At 37.4% G+C, this 17,302-nt stretch overlaps 1 long non-coding RNA gene across 1 annotated transcript in view; it reads right to left on the bottom strand.

Moving 5' to 3' along the window:
• The window catches only part of LOC134295473 (uncharacterized), a 78,967-nt gene that overhangs the window by 48,629 nt on the left and 13,036 nt on the right, over window positions 1-17,302 (bottom strand). The window lies entirely within an intron of this gene.

Genomic DNA, 17,302 nt, shown 5'->3' with positions numbered 1-17,302 from the left:
TATTACTATCACCCCTTTTAAATTAAACTATCCATAAAACACGCATTTACTTTCCGCTATAGAAAATGCTAATAATGCTTTTAGAATGGTATTTAAAAAGTCTAATTATATCATTTAAAAACTGAGAGACCAAAGGGCAAGTTAAATTCTCCTAACATAAATCACTTCCCCCCCCTTTATTCCAATGACTTTAAAAACCTCAAATGCAGTAATTTTAATAGCAACGAAAGAATGAATAAGTCATAACTCCACCTGATCACATAACTGTCTATAACTGTTATTAAATGCTCGAAAATAAGTGAACTCATTATGTTTCAGTGCTGCTTTTAGCTAATCTAAGATTCTGCTCACTTAATCATGCAGAAAAGGCTTCAGCACAGTTTTAGACCCTCAGCAAGGTCACTCCGATGCCTTTTTTTCCTGGTGCTGCTGCTGCTTTCTGCTGATCATTTAAGAACAGCACTTTTGACCTGAAGCTGATGATCTCTTATAGGAGCTTGAATGTTTAACCCCAGACTAGCTGGGCTGAGCAGGAAACATGTGTACTATCCATTGTTATACATTTACACATAAAATAACAAAGGAAGGTGTAAGATGCCTATTAGAGGTATTACAAGCCTGTAAAATGGAGGTCTGCTCTCTGATACCTACCAACAGACACTGAGCTAATCATTTCTAAAATTTCTAAAATGTCATAATCCCATTGATAATTATGAAATGTATTCTGCTGCAGATATCAATTGGTATTGGCACATGCAGACATAATGAAATGTCCTGGATATGAAATCCAAATCTGAATACAAAAATTATTTATGTTTCATATACAACTTAAACACATAACTTGTAGGCAATTTTATACATAACATTTTAATAGTTTTGTGCATGAAACAAAGTTTGTGTACAATGAACCATCACGAAGGAAAGATGTCAGTATCTCACCCACCCATGTGGATAATTTTGGATTTTGAAGTGTTTCAGATTTCAGATAAGGAATGTTCAATCTGTGTACTACATATATTGTCAGTATGTGGGCAAATACTACAATATACACGGCCATATACAGTACATTTTATTTATTTGCAAAGGGTGGCCAAGTAATATCATATTGCCTGTAGGGATGCTTTTACTCTGCAGTGTATGCCTTTTATTTAGATCACAGCATCTTTTATTATAACAGTCATTAAGATTTTTCCCACTAAAGTGAATAATCCATTGGATTAGAGTGAAATCATGCGTGGAGCATAGTAACACAACAATATAATCCATGTTGCTCTTTAATTTCTAGGAAGGATGGGCATTTCTCTGTACTATCCCATTTTCCCCTGTGTCTTTAATTGAATGATCTCAGCCAGTTTAGGAACACAAAGGTATCACAGTTATCACACTGTGCACTCCATCTTAGTTTTCTAGCAAATTCTCATTTGATATTTTCTGTGATAATTGCACTTCCTCCAGCATCCTGCTCAGTTGTAGTTTACTGGCATAAGGGCCCATGAGAACAAGCTGTGATAACATTTGTTTGAATATTAATAACAACAACAACAACTTTATTCTTATATACCGCCCCATCTCCCTGAAGAGACTCAGGGTGGCTTACATGGGGGCCAGGCCCAGTGGGACAAAACCTAAAATAAAACACCATAATATACATTTATATTACATTACAAAACAAACCAGATAAAAACATGTAAATCATCATTAAAAACATACACTCAACAGCAACTGATACCAGTAGCCGAGCCTAGTAGATATGGTCAGAGCTAAAAGGCGGGCCAGGGCTTGTGCAATATACTCCAGGGATGGGGCTGGTGAAAAAGTGCAAGGCTAGATATTAAATAGGGCTTGAAAGGCCACATCAAAATATTAGACTAATTAGTGAAAGGCACATTGGAAGAACCACATTTTCAGATCTTGAAATCATTCACATTAAAAATAAAAATGTGATTCTTGCTTTAGTTCCTTTATTGGAGACAGGCCGAAAAGCCTAAAGTATGGAAACCATGCAGCGGGGTCCATACATTCCTTGTTATCATTGGAAGCTTTTGTTTATTCCCAATACCACTTGTCCAATGCTTATAAAAAAAACTTTACTTAGCTTATATTCTATTTGTAGAACATGCAGGAATCTTCTAGAAATCCTGACCCTGTGGTTACCAAGAGTGAAATTTTCATAAAATCAAAGACGCTCAAAGGAAAGGAATTCAAATAAGCTTGAAGGACAGGAGGCAACATGCCTAGTGAATGTCCTAGGTGAGGTTGGTTGGTCCCATTTTTCAATATCCCATTTTATGTTTTGTGCAAGGACCATGAAAGAAGAGCAAAAAGGCAGGGGGGCGAACCCAATGATTACGGAGCCAGAAATCCCCTTAAATGCAGCTGCTGTCTTGTCCTGCAGCCTGTCTATGAAATAAAGCCACCAAAACACTTACACAAGTCAGATTGATGCAGCCCTTTTCTCTGAAGTCTGATCAATCGTTGTGACACCATGGCACTGCCATGGGGTAGTGCCACAAAATCACAGCTGTGAGGAGAGTGTCTCACCTCAAGCTTTGTTTTTTCTTACAAAGAGGCTTGTTTTCAAAGGCACTTGAATATAGCCATGCTAAACAAATGAACAAATAACACTGCAATATCACCTCAATGACTTAGCAAAAACAAGCATAAATTAAAAGGCCAGGCTAAGAACATTTATGATCTGATCTTTTCTTTGTTCAAAAATCTTAGTATTCAGAAACTGCTTTCTGCAATTTTTCAAATCACGAGACACTTCACACATTAAATGTGTAGATGAAGTGTCTTCTTTACCAATCTGACACAACAGTTAGGGAATCTGCTGGTTTCATTTTCACCAAATTTCTTTTTTTTTCCCAACCCCTTCCTATACTGTTTATGATGCAAAGTATCAATTTTAGTAAGTTCTTATCAGAAATGGACTGAATGAAATGTCCAACCATCCAAAACACAGGAAAATGTAATCTGCACAACCAAGAGGAGAGCTCAGTGGGAGTTCCCACATCAAAAATATCCACAGCAAAGATCAAGAGTGTCATCCCACAACTGTGGTGTAAAGGAGTTTTGCTTTGCAGGGTTAGATTCACTTCAACAAGATGATCACACCATCCCTCACCCCTTCTCAAGGAGCCCTTTCACACAATACAATTATAGTGCCAAATTATGATTCTACTACAATTGTCATGGCTGCTTCCAATGGAATCCTGGCCTTTAACACCCTAAAGGCACAAGATCCCATTTGTACTTAGAATCCAAGCAGATTCAGCCCTGGTTAGGTACTGCCAATAAATATTTCAGACAAAGGAACTGACAAAAACCACCCCTGAGTGCATGGCAGCAGTTTGACTGGGTGGCCCTTGTGGTCTCTTATAACTTTATGCTATGGACTCACCATACATCAACAGGCAACATGAAAGTACATACACACACAAGATTTTGGAGCTCAGTGGTTGGTTATTTTAAATAGCTTTTCCTAAACAGAAATCCCAGTATTTCAAAAGATTTTGCTACAGCAGTTCAAGTGGAAACGTTATGCTGTAACAGCATAATATGAAAAGTCCCAAGATTCCTTAGAGTTTAGCTGCAACCTTCTCAGTAATGGAAAAGAGAGTCAACAGCTATGTACTAGTATGAACAGTGCCTATTGTGATACAGAGGATTTTAGGGTGGCTTGGTATTAAATGGGCAACCAAGATGTATTTACTTTGCAAAACACATATTTCTGGTGGCAGGAAAAATGTTTGTTGATATGGATTAACACAATAGCCTTAATTTTTGGACTTTCTTGGAGAGAAGGCTTTAGGGAAAATTATGATGAGTACCTGTACTTAAAGATTTACAATTCCACTGCTCATAAGCCATAAAGAATTTGTGGAAGAAGTAATGCCACAGTTGCACGCATTCATCCACACTCTGCTTGTAAGATTTGTAGTGATCAGCTATCACAAGGTAAAAGGTAAAGGTTTTCCCCTGACGTTGAGTCCAGTCATGACCGACTCTGGGGGTTGGTGCTCATCTCCATTTCTAAGCTGAAGAGCCGGTGTTGTCCATAGACATCTCCAAGGTCATGTGGCCGGCATGACTGCATGGAGCACTGTTACCTTCCCGCCGGAGGTAGACCTATTGATCTACTCACATTGGCATGTTTTCGAACTGCTAGGTTGTCAGGAGCTGGGGCTAACAGCGGGCGCTCATTCTGCTCCCGAGATTTGAACCTGGGACCTTTCGGTCTGCAAGTTCAGCAGCTCAGCGCTTTAACACACTGCGCCACCACCAGGGGCCTCTGTTTTTAATGTGGCTATCACAAAGCCACATTAAAAACAGACCTGGAGTCAAGATTAAAAAGAATCCATGAGAACAAAAAAGAACAAAAGCATACATAACTCCCACAAGAGGGGATAGACAACTTTGGTAGATTCATTGATACATACATGGATGAAAGTGCTTTCTAGTGAATCATAGAATCATAGATTCATAGGGAAAAAAACCCACATGGGCCATCTAGTCCATAGAAAATGCCTGTTTTTGCAAAACATATTTATTTTAGGGGAATTTATAATCACAACGTACACATTTAGAGGAAAACACTATTTAAATTAGAATGTTCACACTTAAGATGGAATTGTTGTCAAAAAGGGATAGAGTGAGCTTCTGGCTGAATATTGAAAGCAGCAGCAGTGTCAGCATGAAAAATTCCTGTATTATCTGCCATATGCATGAAGATGTAAATTATTGCTATTGAGGGTCCTGGGAGTTTTTAGGACTTCACTGTTTTCCCTGGCAGAGGGAGACAAAGACTTTATCCATGGAACAGAACGCCTTTTTAGGCCCATTTCAGAAGATGTAAAATGTAAACTTCTCCATGCCAAATGTCCACATGACTGCAGTGGGGAAAATAATATCTCAACCAGCATCACTCCATTGACAGCTGCCATTAAAAAAAATTGGTCCACGTACTCACATGAATAGCCTCTGGGAAGCAGCAGCTGTCAACGTGGTCATGCTGGTCAGATGTTATTTTTCATTCCTTTGTCCACAGCGTGTGCAATTTTACAGCATCTGGACTTCTGTCTCTTAAGTTCACTTGTACAGATTTGAGTCCAATTCTTGTGCACATCTACTCAGAAGTAGGTCTCCCTGAGTATCTGCTGCTTCACTTGTGCATATAGTATTTCATTACTTAAGATCTGCATTTCTGTAGGTGCAATTCTGTTTCCGCAATAAAGCAGTTGCTTCAGTCCCAAACTTTATATCACTAAGTTAAAACTCCAGTTAAGCATTTAGAATCAGAGTTTAAGCATCCAATGAACAGAGGCAAGCAACATTGCCAAGGGAATGCAAACACAGTAAATGTCAAAGTTCTAGATGTGGATGGTTTTCATTACCTCATTCTTTGCAATTTTAGAAATTTGGGACTGAAGAAAATTTTCACTGAGGAGAAGAATTCTTATTTAGAGGGCCAACGCACTCATTTTGACACACACACAAACACACACACACACAAACACACATACGCCACTTCATCTCCACCTATATTCATTCAAGAAATAGTAATAGAAAAATATATCTCTTTACACTTCTCAAAAGGTGGGTAAAAACAAGATCACTGTTATTTTCCTTTCGGATAATGTCACAATATTTTGAATTATTTTGTGAATTCACATCTACTTTTGCTGCATTTCATTTTAAATCAATCCAAAAATTTGTTTGTTGACCATTTGTTAAAGAGCTTCAAGACAAAGATTTGTGCGTATGAAACTACGTATTTCACCAAACACTCTCTTTGCCCATTTGCTAATTAATATTCTTGAGATGTGAAGGCTCACCCAACACATATGTTACTACTTTAGATTATTGTCTGGGTGAATGACACTTTATAACATGAGAAACAGAGAAGACACCATTGTAAACTATCTAAGAATAATGACTATTTCTTCTCACATGTGCAAAGATAATTGGGCGGGAGGGATTTGCAAAGTTCATCTCTTTTGTAGTTAAAAGTTGTTTGCAATTGATAATTATTTTTTCCTTAAAAACAAGAAGCTGAACACATTCCATTGTTTATATATATATATATATCCCACACAACTTTTATGCATAAAGTGAAATTTGCATAAATTTTGTGCAAAAGTGAAATTTGGGGTTTTTTGTCTTTCTTTACTGATATTGACCACTCTGAGTCCATACTGTAAGTTGAAAGAAACAACCTGATTTAGCTTGAGTTTAGCAACTATTGACCACCATTAAGAATTCTAGTCCCATCCCAAGATTTTAGAATAACTATCTCTGTGATATATCCACATTTTCCAGCTATAAACATGTAATTAAGCAGAAGATCCAAGTGATGATGTTGTCTAAGTAAAGTCATTGTGCATTTTCCTACTAATTCTTCCATTTTTTTCTTAGCTAAAACATCCTTTAGAGAATTTCTACAAGCTCTGTAGCTGGAGGTACCTCTAGTTGCTTGCTGAAATAACACTACTAAACTGACTACATGAAACAAATCTTCACACAGTGTTTAGCCAATACATCAATCCACAATTTCAAATGGTTACAGCTGATATTTCAGGTTCAGACCCAGGCTATGTGACAAATCACATCTCTTCTTATAGTCCAACTCAGACACTGCAGTCAGCGGAGGAAGCCCTACTCTTGTTCCCATCGCTGTCCCAAGAACGGCTGATGGGAACAAGAGAGGGGCCATTCTCCATGATCGCTCCCACCTCTGGAACTCCCCCCCCCAAAAAAAAAAATGTCCCCCTCCCTCCCCTCCTTCAAAAAGCAACTAAAGTTTCAGCACTTGGAATGATCTCTGCTTGGAACCTGGTAAAACTAGCGCCAGACTGATTTAGTATAAGGCAGTTCCTATAGGATTTGCTAGTTCTGTGTGTCAAACCTGACCATTCTGACATTAAAAACACGCAGTTTGTTTGAGGAAAATAAACTGTGAATCACATGGAATGATACTGTATATTAGTAGTGGGGAAGTGACTTGTGAGATTTAAGTCAAATAGAAAGCAGGTTAGTCTAGCTGACATTTTATTAATCTTGATGTCTTTACTAAAATATGCATAAGCACCTGAACAGGTGTAACTTGGTCCCTTAAATACTATTCTGTATTCATTTATACATAACCGTAACTTTTATTTCCTACCTACCTGGTTTTTTGATAAGTAATACTGAAGGAAGAAAGAGAAGAAGAAAACAAAATTTTCTAGGTCGTATTATTTATATTAATCTGCATTATGAGGATTAGTGATTATTCAGTATACAATTCTGTCCTAGATATGGAAACAGATTGCAAATCTTGAGTGCTTTAAGACAATTTGGCCCCATGCTTAAGTAGTACTTTTTGTTGCTTGTATCTGGAAACTAACCAATCATTTCACTTATTATTATTTTTTTTAAAAAAATCTATCTTATGCTAGATGATATGTGCAGAGGTGTAATTTTTGGCTGATCTGACTATGTAAAAATTGCCACAATTATACAGTATTAATTCTGAAAAACAATGTCAGCAATTCTTGTCCATAATCCAGATCTGAAAGGCTTTGCCAGAAATATAGTATGTTTTTGAATGTGCAAGAGCTTTAGGTAGAAAAGATGTTTAGCAAAAGAGCTCTGAAGGCTGCATTGGAACTGAGTGATTCCTTTGTGTGAGACAAGCCTATTTGTTAATTTTGAAAGCTCTCTAGAGTTAGGTGATTCATGAAGGCATGTATGCATACGCTAAGGAAATCACCGTCAATTTTCTCACATGAAATATACAGTAGTCAGATGCAGTGTTTAATCATCATTCTGTTTTATAAGACTATCAATGAAATGAAATCTGCTGGTGTGTTTAAATAAAACTGTTTAGAAGCCAAAGTCATCAGTGGATGCACTTTTTAAAAGAAATGTCATCTTACATTTATGCTTGGGGGAGAAGTAATCGACTTAAACTGGATTTGAATGGCTAGGAAGCCAAAGTATTTACAGACACCTTGGATATTCTAGTGCTCACACTCTTTCTACCTGCCACAGTGAATTTGAGCTGGATCCCGCAAGTGCTGTCAAATCCAAAACTAAGTGTGTCCTTCATCCGGAGAACTCCTACCAAGAATATCCGTCAGCAGGTGCCCCCTCCCTACACTGTCTCCACTACACCGTAGCCTGCAATTAGTTGATATAGCAGAAAAGCAAAACTGACAGAATGTGGGAATGCTGTTGTTTGTCTATCTGTGACGGGAAGGAATGGCTTAAGGGGCAATCCCCTTGTGAAAAAAAACCCGAGAGAAATGTTCACCTCCCAAGTATAGACCATGATGACAGCAAAGTATCAGCCCAACTTATTTAAAGCTACATGAAATTCTTTTTAATAATAACCAGATAGGATTTATTTAACAGTTTCCTAGGAGATAGCTATTGGCTTCCAAAATATAGTTTGGTTTTCTGATTCACCCAGTGTTGCTAGTGGGTCAAATGAAAATGGAACTACAACGAATCTCTGTTTATCACAGCCATATAGAATGGATTCTCAAACAGCAATGTGGATTTGCGAATCTCTTCTGCATAGCCTCTGATTTAGGATATATGGGCAACAAAGGCTATTGTATCATTCACAAACGTTGTATTATCATGAATATTATTATTTCTGTTGGTATTGTTACTTCAAAGTTTTTGGCCTTTGGAAATCTGTGAAAGTACTTAATATTCTTATAACGCAACTGTTTCAGACAGCTACCGTATTTCCAGAAGGACTCTGTGCTGTTTCTCTACCTTCAATATCTATGTATCAGTATCTATTGTTTTTAATACATTTATTGCCAAGGTTACGCAATGATGTTGACTTAGATTCATAAATTCCCTTTCTTTTCAGTTTTGGTCATATTATGTATCTCTATATTTACAATTTTCAAAATCTCCTCATTGTCTATATTTATTACAATTCATTTATGAATATCTTTTTTATCTAAATAATTTGGATTTGGAAAAAACATGGAAGTGGGATAAGACAGGGCAATATGGCGGAACTTCAACTAGAAATTTTTCTAATAGCTTGCCATCTAGCTCTGAAGATACAATGAGGTATAATATTTAATAGCATATTATTGTTGGGATGGAATTAAAACTAAGAATTGGACAAAAGTGTTTCTCTTACATGAAAATACAAGGCACATTCACACACACACACGTACAATGTGAATCAAATACCACCACAGTGGATAACTCTTCAGCAACATTGTTTTAGTCAGTGCAAATGTGTGGCTATACCAATTTGGGCACTTCTTTCCAAAGACTTCTTTGTATAACGTATCAGCCAGAATGCATACAGTCAGCCAAGTATTCTTTAATGAAACCTTTGCAAATCTACAGCATCATTCATCTAAGTCAATCTCTCTTGTGTCTAAATGGGAAATATTGAGGCACAAATATTTTTGTGTTTGGGAAGGATTCTCTAGGGACATGCACACATAAAATGGAAGCGGTGTGAGTAATGAGTGACAGTTTCTTAAAGGTTAATATTTTCTTTAATCTATTTCCATAACAGGAAGAAGAGAGAATATGGTGCTAAACACAAGGTGTGCTTTTGGGATTAGAAAAACAATCTCTGCTCTTCTGTATATCGAAGACCATGGGGAGCAGTACAAATAACACAAACAAATTTTATTGCATTGCATGAAATATATAACTGCTTTAAATATGTTTTCTTCTGTTATTAAAAAAATGGACTGAGGAATTCTTCTGATTTTTTTTCTGTCTACTAAAAGTAAAACTGCCCTTAATGCTGGACTAGGCTCTTTGATTGTCATGTAAGGTAATGAAACCATTAAATGCACAGTATTAAGAAGAGACAAGATGCAATTAGCTAAGAAATTACTCTGATCTCAGTGACATTTTCAAAAAATCATAATACAATATACATCGGAAGACGTGATTGACAGTCTAATCCAGTTTTGATGGAACGTAGTCCACATACTGAGAGTAAAGCAGTACATGGCCAGATAAAACTCACAGCTGTGGATCCCTGATATGTCCTTACAGCCTTGTCACCCTGGAAATTCCTCAGGTTTAAAAGATGATGAAAGTATCGACCATTAATGACAGGATCATCTCCTACCCTGAAATAAAATGTACTAATCCCTTTTGCTAGGTCTATGAATTCCTAATATAAATTATATAAACTCTGGTAATTCATCTCTGTTAGCACAGTTGTGTTTGGAAATTGTACAGCAGTCTTTGCCCTGTTTGAAATGCTAGATGAAAGCAAGACATGTTCGTTTAAGCTGCAGCATAAAGTAATTTAACACAGGGAACAGAATAACTTCTGGATAATGAGCACGAGATATGAAAAAAGAAAGAAAGGAGGAAATTTGAAAGTTCTAAAGTGAGTAGGAAAGACCAACTGAAAGAGCAGGCCACATAACTAGAATTATGAAGAGACAGGGTTAAAATGCAGTCCTCGCAATCTAAGACAATTTTGTACCTGAGAAAAATACAGTATTTGGTCTCACTTCAACGAAAAACACACAATAGAGTTATGTGTCTTACAAATAATATGGCCAGGATTCTCTCCACCCTTTGAAATTGTAATTGAAACAATAAAAGGGGAAAAGACACATGGCATGTGTGGAAGATTCACTTTCAGTATTCATTAGTTGCATTATAATAGTTTGCAATGTAACATACATAATCCTTTGCAATACTGATTTTGCTGGGGAGGAAACCATTATTAGGTTGAAAGGTCTTCTGAATGTGTTGGGACTGTGTAACCAAGTCTAAATGTTTGTGTTCTAACATCCTTCCACTTGCAAAAGTCAGCATCTCATGAGGGTGGTAAATCTCTGGGTTTTCAGCCCAGAGATCTATGGTGGTAAATCCACCCTGGGTTTTCAGCCCAGAGATCTATGGTGGTAAATCCACCCTGGGTTTTCAGCCCAGAGAGCTATGGTGGTAAATCCACTCTGAGTTTTCAGCCCAGAGAGCTATCCCATGTTTTGGACCTCTTGGGGATAGTGTTCTGCATCTTGGATAATTCCATTTATGTTCAGATACTCCCCGTAATGGAGTCACTGGCCTACTGACACTGGAACTACCTGCAAACTTCCTTAGATCAGGACAGACCAACTCTGTAGTAGTGTCTGTTCTGACTGGTAGTGGCTTGCAAGCATATTTCCATTATCTTCTGCCTGATTCTTTTGACTTGAAATGATAGTGACTGAATGTCCACATATAAAGCCTTTTCTCTACCCTGAATTATGACTCCCTTCCCATATGCATCACAGTTAAACATTGTTTGCAACATCTGATCAGAGATGGAGAAAATACAAAGACTCATATTAAGCAACAGATCATATTTACAGTGTTTATTAAGCAATGAAATGACAAGGAAAGGAAGCATTATATACATGTGTCACTGTGACATGCACAGACATCAAATACTCAAGACACAGAGCAGGAAATAATGTTGTGGGAATGAAGAACGTGGTTCAAAAATATAGGTTCATCTTATGTTATTTCACACGAGGATGTTGCTGTTTATCTATGCAATTTCAATATGTGGGAGGAGGCAGAACAAGATGGATTTGGTTCTTTTATGTCTGACTAGCTTTTGCCACTTATGTTCAAAATCATTGTAGTGAGATCAAAAATGAAAGCTATATGCAAGTTCCCACAACTTGTGGGATTAAAGGCATCCTACAGGTATGATGGGTTACGGCAGGCTGAAACTCTATAGGCTTCTGTTGGAAACCACAGTTCATTGCATACTGTTCTACTATAATCTCAAATCAATGTGGAAATAACAAAACCAAACTGTGTTTTTATAGATAAGAATGTAACAAATAGCATTTTATTTTAAAGTACAAATGCTGTGTTTCCTTTAACAACACTATGTTAAATATTACTAGAATCAATAGTATTATTTATACAGCATCCAACAAAAGAGTTCACGTACAGTAAAATAGTATTCTTTTCCATATGGTAGATGAGGCTTGAAGAGAGTAGCAAGCCAAAAAAGCTGTTCAGGGGTGAGTACAAACTCGTAACTACTATGGTACATCAGCTTTTGCTTCTTTGAAGTGTCAGGGAATGGAAGGGTTTGTGCACTAGACTAGGACCCAAGGAGGCCAAGGTTCAATTCCTCACTCAGCCATGAAAAATAACTGGCTGACCTGAGGTGGTCACATTTTCTCAATGTTAGGGACACTATATATTAGAAATGACTTGAAGGAATAGGAGAAGGGTGGCAAGGAGGAGGAGCAATGGCTGTGGCTATGAAAGTTAAGGCAGATAAGGCAGAAATGAAAAGCATATGCCCTCCTACAGTTACTGTCGCATTGAAGTTTAAACCATTTGTCACTGTGGGCTATACTGGTTAGGGCTGCTGGGACATGCAGTCCAGCTCCATTTGGAGGGCTACATGATTCACACCCTGAGACAGCCTTTTTTCATTCTTTTGGAAAGCTGTATTAAGTCAAAACCCTTATTATCAGTTTGCAAAATATAAGCAAGTTTGATCAACAAGTTAATATTTTTGAGAGCCTTTTCTGATATTATATATTCATTTTGTTCCCGCAAACCTAGGCTTCCATACTGCAATTCAGATGGATCCAAAGAGAAGTAGCAATTCTCAAATATTTCAGCTATGGTCCTTTCACACTTCACAATTATAGCATTATCATTCCACTTTGCTGTTAAGACTGCATAGAACCCCGGGATTCCTAGTTTAGCAGGACAAGGGGAAACCCACTCTGAACAAACCTTACCATTGGGTCACCGTCAGTCAGAAGTGACTTGAAGACCCACAACAACAACCATCACACAAGGCACTAGAACACTTTGACAATTCTAAATAGCCCTGTCTGAACTGCAAATCCCAGGGTCCATAGGATGGAAGTTTGGCAGATAAAATGGAATCGTAGTGCTGTATCTGTGCAGGGTGAAGGGGCTACTAGTTTTATCATATCCAAGAGCCTGTTAACTTAATTTAGTACTTCTCTCACACACCAGGATCATCAGATCTTCGGAAAAGGGGGGGGGGGTTAAGAAAATGTACAAAAATGTCTGCTTTCCCCTTTCCATGAATTATTTCTTTCCAAACAGTGAAACCTCCTCAGGCAAAGGGCTGCCAACCTATTTCACACACAAAATGATCTCTCCTTGCTTCCTTAAATTCTCTTTGAAAATAAAATACCTTTGTGTATTACTTCCACCAATTCAGCATGAAATATTACTAGGCTAGGCTACCCCCCCCCTTTTTTTTTAAATAAATAAATAAACAAACAAACAAAGAATAAGCAGACCTACTTGATGCAAATCAAATGCTAAAAGGTTACTATTTTCCTTTTTTTAAAAAAAAGGTGGATAAAGAAAAATACACTGTCAGATATATTTTTTCTAATTTCAGTATATTTCTATATTCAGTAAAATGCTAATTAGATGTTATATGTTTCCAGTGCTAGTAATAGGATATTATTAACTCAAATGACTTTAGATTATATTTAAAATTTCTCTTTTTCCAATATGTGGTTCCTCAGAGAAAAGCACTAGGCATTTTATAATATATATAACCCAGGTGAGATGCCTCCCAGTTTAAGCTGTCTTTCAAAATAGAAAAAGAAGACATACTGAAAACAGGGATTTTGCCTAAATTAGAATGCTTTGTCATTTCTGATCAAATTTTTGCAGCAGAGAAATAACAAGAGAATGTAGACAAGTAGCTGCAACCACTGCGAAGAACAATACTATTTTGCTTTTCAAGAATTGCTGGTGCAGTAAGCAAGAGAACAGTGGATGGCAAAAGGGGGGAAACAAGGCTATTAATAACATTAAAACTTCAGCTATAATTCATCTGAACTGCTTGAAATTGCAATCCCAGGTAGAATAGGAGCCATTGTATGATAAAGCTGAGCATGTATTAAAAATCTGGTAATACATTTTTCCTTTTAATTTCTTATTTCATATTAGTAAAAACAAACATCTAAAACAAAAACGCATGTAGTTCTGCTGGATCCATGTTCAAAAATTCACATATGACAAGATAACTCAAATACGAAAGGAAATTATGAGAGTGCATTCTCTCACAAGTGTGTATGCTCAGGCATGCAAGAAATGTATTGCTCCTCGATAATTATGAGCAAAACTTTTTCAATTAAAGTGGTTGTTAGTCTATGTAGAAATCATTTCCCTTTTTTAAAAAAACATTGATGCTAGGAGATATACTTTTATTATTCACCTGACAAGAATTTATTCTAGGTGTACGTTGAAGGAGCTTTTTAGCTTTTCATTCAGAAAAAAATATATTGTAATGTGCTAATGGTTTTTTGAAAGCTTTAAATAACACTTCATTGTTGTTTTTTCATGTCTACATATGTGTGTGTGTGTGTGTGTGTGTGTGTGTGTGGATGGATGGATGAGACAAATAAAGTTAGATTAGTTGTATGGTAAACGTAGTGCATCCTTAGAAATCTAGGAGAGTCGTGGTCACTTTATAATACTGTTGTTATTTGGTGATGGCTTGCTTTAATAAGAGAAAACATTTTGCTTTATGTTTTCAAAGCATTGCACAAACCCACAACCTCATGAAATATGTGTGCAAAAGAATAATTTTCTGCTGAAAGAATGAAACATCAGCTATGAATTAAAAAACAGGGTGGGGGGATTGAACGGCAGCTTATACAATTAACACAAATGGAAAAGGAGACCTTCCATCTGCTATTTTAGGGATGGGGTTGGAGGGAGGGATGGAGAGAGAGAGAGAGAGAAGGAAATCTTGTTCACTTTAAAGAAATGTTAAATACTTTTTTCCCCTGTCAACATTCAAAATAGCTATTTGACAGGGTTGTTATGGCTAATTAATTACTTTCATTTGGTCTAAGTTGTATACTCGAAGATGAATTGTACATGATAATAAGGCAAGGCTGTGTTAGGAAGACCTTTGGTAGTCTATACAGTGTGTGCTGCCTCATTACAGAACTAGCTATCTGCAGGAAGCCTGACATTGAAAGGTACCACACATCCCATAACGCCCTCCCCTAACTGAGATGATTGTAGCTTCTTCCTAAAAGTGATGATTAGGAGAGAGAAAAGCAAAACGGAATGCAGTATGAATATTTCATGTAAATGCAAGCAGGCACTTACTGGACGCAGAACTTTGATTGATGCTAGAGTGCCTCTAAATGCCTTGACATTGAAGGGTTTAGACTCCCCTTTGCACAATGAATGCTTCGAGAGCTGCAGTTAATATTAGAATATAGCTGTATTTAGCTGGAGAGCTCTTTATTACTGGCTGATATTAAACAAGACCGTAGGCCTCAGGTTTCAGTAAGTGGATCTAGATAAAAAGAGTTAGTCAAAATCTACAGAAGATGACGTATTTAAGTCTCCTAACCCAGCCGGGGTCCCAGTTGCTTAATTCAGTCTGGAATCCTATACCTATTTACCTGGGAGAGTAATTCCTATCAAGTTCAAATAGATTTATTTCTGAGGAGACATACAGAGCATTGTGCTGTTAGATTGCATCACACATTCTTTATACTGCAAAAGGTTATATAGCATGTATATTAATGCTGAAAAGGTAGAAAGCAAATATTTCAGCTAGTCTTCATTGTGAAAAGTATTTGCTTTCCATGTATTTTTTTTCCCTGTCAGGAAAAAAATAGCACAATTCTTTCAGTGACTGCTTTCTTTTGGATTTGTTCCCTATAGGATAATAGCATAGAGACAAGGAAGAAATGAATTAATCTGTAAAATAAAATTAAGTCAAAATTTGGAAATACAAAGGTAGGTGATATAATGGTTATGAAAGATTGTGCTTTGGTACCACCAGATGAATTACTTTAATTAATTAATCATTTTAAAAGCTCACGGGTAAACTTGTATACATTACAAGGAATCCAAGATTATTCTAGTCCACTGAGGCAAAAAATACCCAACAGCCCTAATTTCAATTATACATCATTGGGGTGGGTGACTGAAAGGGTTCTTGGAGTCATAATAGATACTGTACAGCTTGATGAAAACATCAACTCACAGTGCAGCAGCAATAACAAAAAAAATCTATGCTCAGGATCTTTAAAAAAGAATCTGGAAATAAAACTATTAACATCAGAAAGGCTTTACACAAATGTATGACAAACAGGCATACCTGAATAACTATAAATTTTGATTAATTGCATCTCAAAAATAGCATAACTGAGTTGAAAAATGAAAAGGAAAGCTAACAATGATCAAGAAATTGAAGCAACTCTGCAATTACAATACTCAGAGATTTTTCATTTAAGGGAAGAAAAATAACATGCAATAGCTGAGGTACAGAATTTGTGAAAGCCTGTTATCTCCCTGTAGGAGCCTGCCTGTGTCTTATAGTCTAGGGAGGGCTTTCTCTCTGGCACCATGTACACTGGAACTATAATGCATTTTCTAGAGGACTCAAAACTACAGCAGCCACAAAACACACACCACTAACAACACATTTTAAAAGTCGCAGAAATGTCCAAGTTCACCTAAATAATGCACCACAATTGGTGCCAGTGTATCCCAGATCCAGGGCAAAATTGTCCCCACAAAATGCAAAGTATATTGTAGACATCCACTGCTGCTGATGCACATTATAGACTCCAGAATTGGGACTGCCTACAAGTGCCCCAAAGGCATGGATGGACAGCAGGGTGCTAATTGATGCCCTAGGAGAGGTAATTGATTACCTATGCTCCTACCAGTCACTTTCCTTTTTCTCTGCACCTCATAAGCCTCTGGAATGCTGATGCGCATCTGTCCTGGAAGAGGGGGGGGGCTGCTAAATAGTTTGTGTTCAATGTAATCACACATCTGACCATAAACCAGTTCCAGACCTGTCAATCCAATCACCCACTCAATGAAACCAGTTCTTTCCAAACCAGTTCCAAGCTGCATCAGTGTAGATGTGACCCTCCCAACATCCTTACAAGGTAACCTGGGAAGGACATGGGAGACAACTGTTTCAATAACTGCTCTAATACTGTGGAATTTTCTCCCACCATTCTCACAAAATGGGCTTCCTCTCTGTTCTTTCTTCCCCAACAGGCAAAGATCAACCTATACAAACTCCAGTCTTTAGCCTTTGGCATGTCTACATGAGCACTTTGTCCCAGGGCCAACCTGGGGTTCTCATTCAACCCCAGGATGACTTTTACCACCAACCAGGAGGGAGTCCTGACCATCCATTGATGCTGAATCTGGTTAGGTGTTGCTGATTGGATGTCCATGCTAGAGTGAACGGGGGGGGGGGGGGGGTTAAAAAGGACTAGCCCCTCCTTTCCCCCTTACTTCT

The sequence above is a fragment of the Anolis carolinensis genome, chromosome 1, assembly GCF_035594765.1.
Source record: "Anolis carolinensis isolate JA03-04 chromosome 1, rAnoCar3.1.pri, whole genome shotgun sequence".
In the NCBI taxonomy this organism is placed as follows: domain Eukaryota; kingdom Metazoa; phylum Chordata; class Lepidosauria; order Squamata; family Dactyloidae; genus Anolis; species Anolis carolinensis.
Note: the sequence above shows the minus strand (reverse complement) of the source record. Positions and strands in the feature narration are given on the sequence as shown.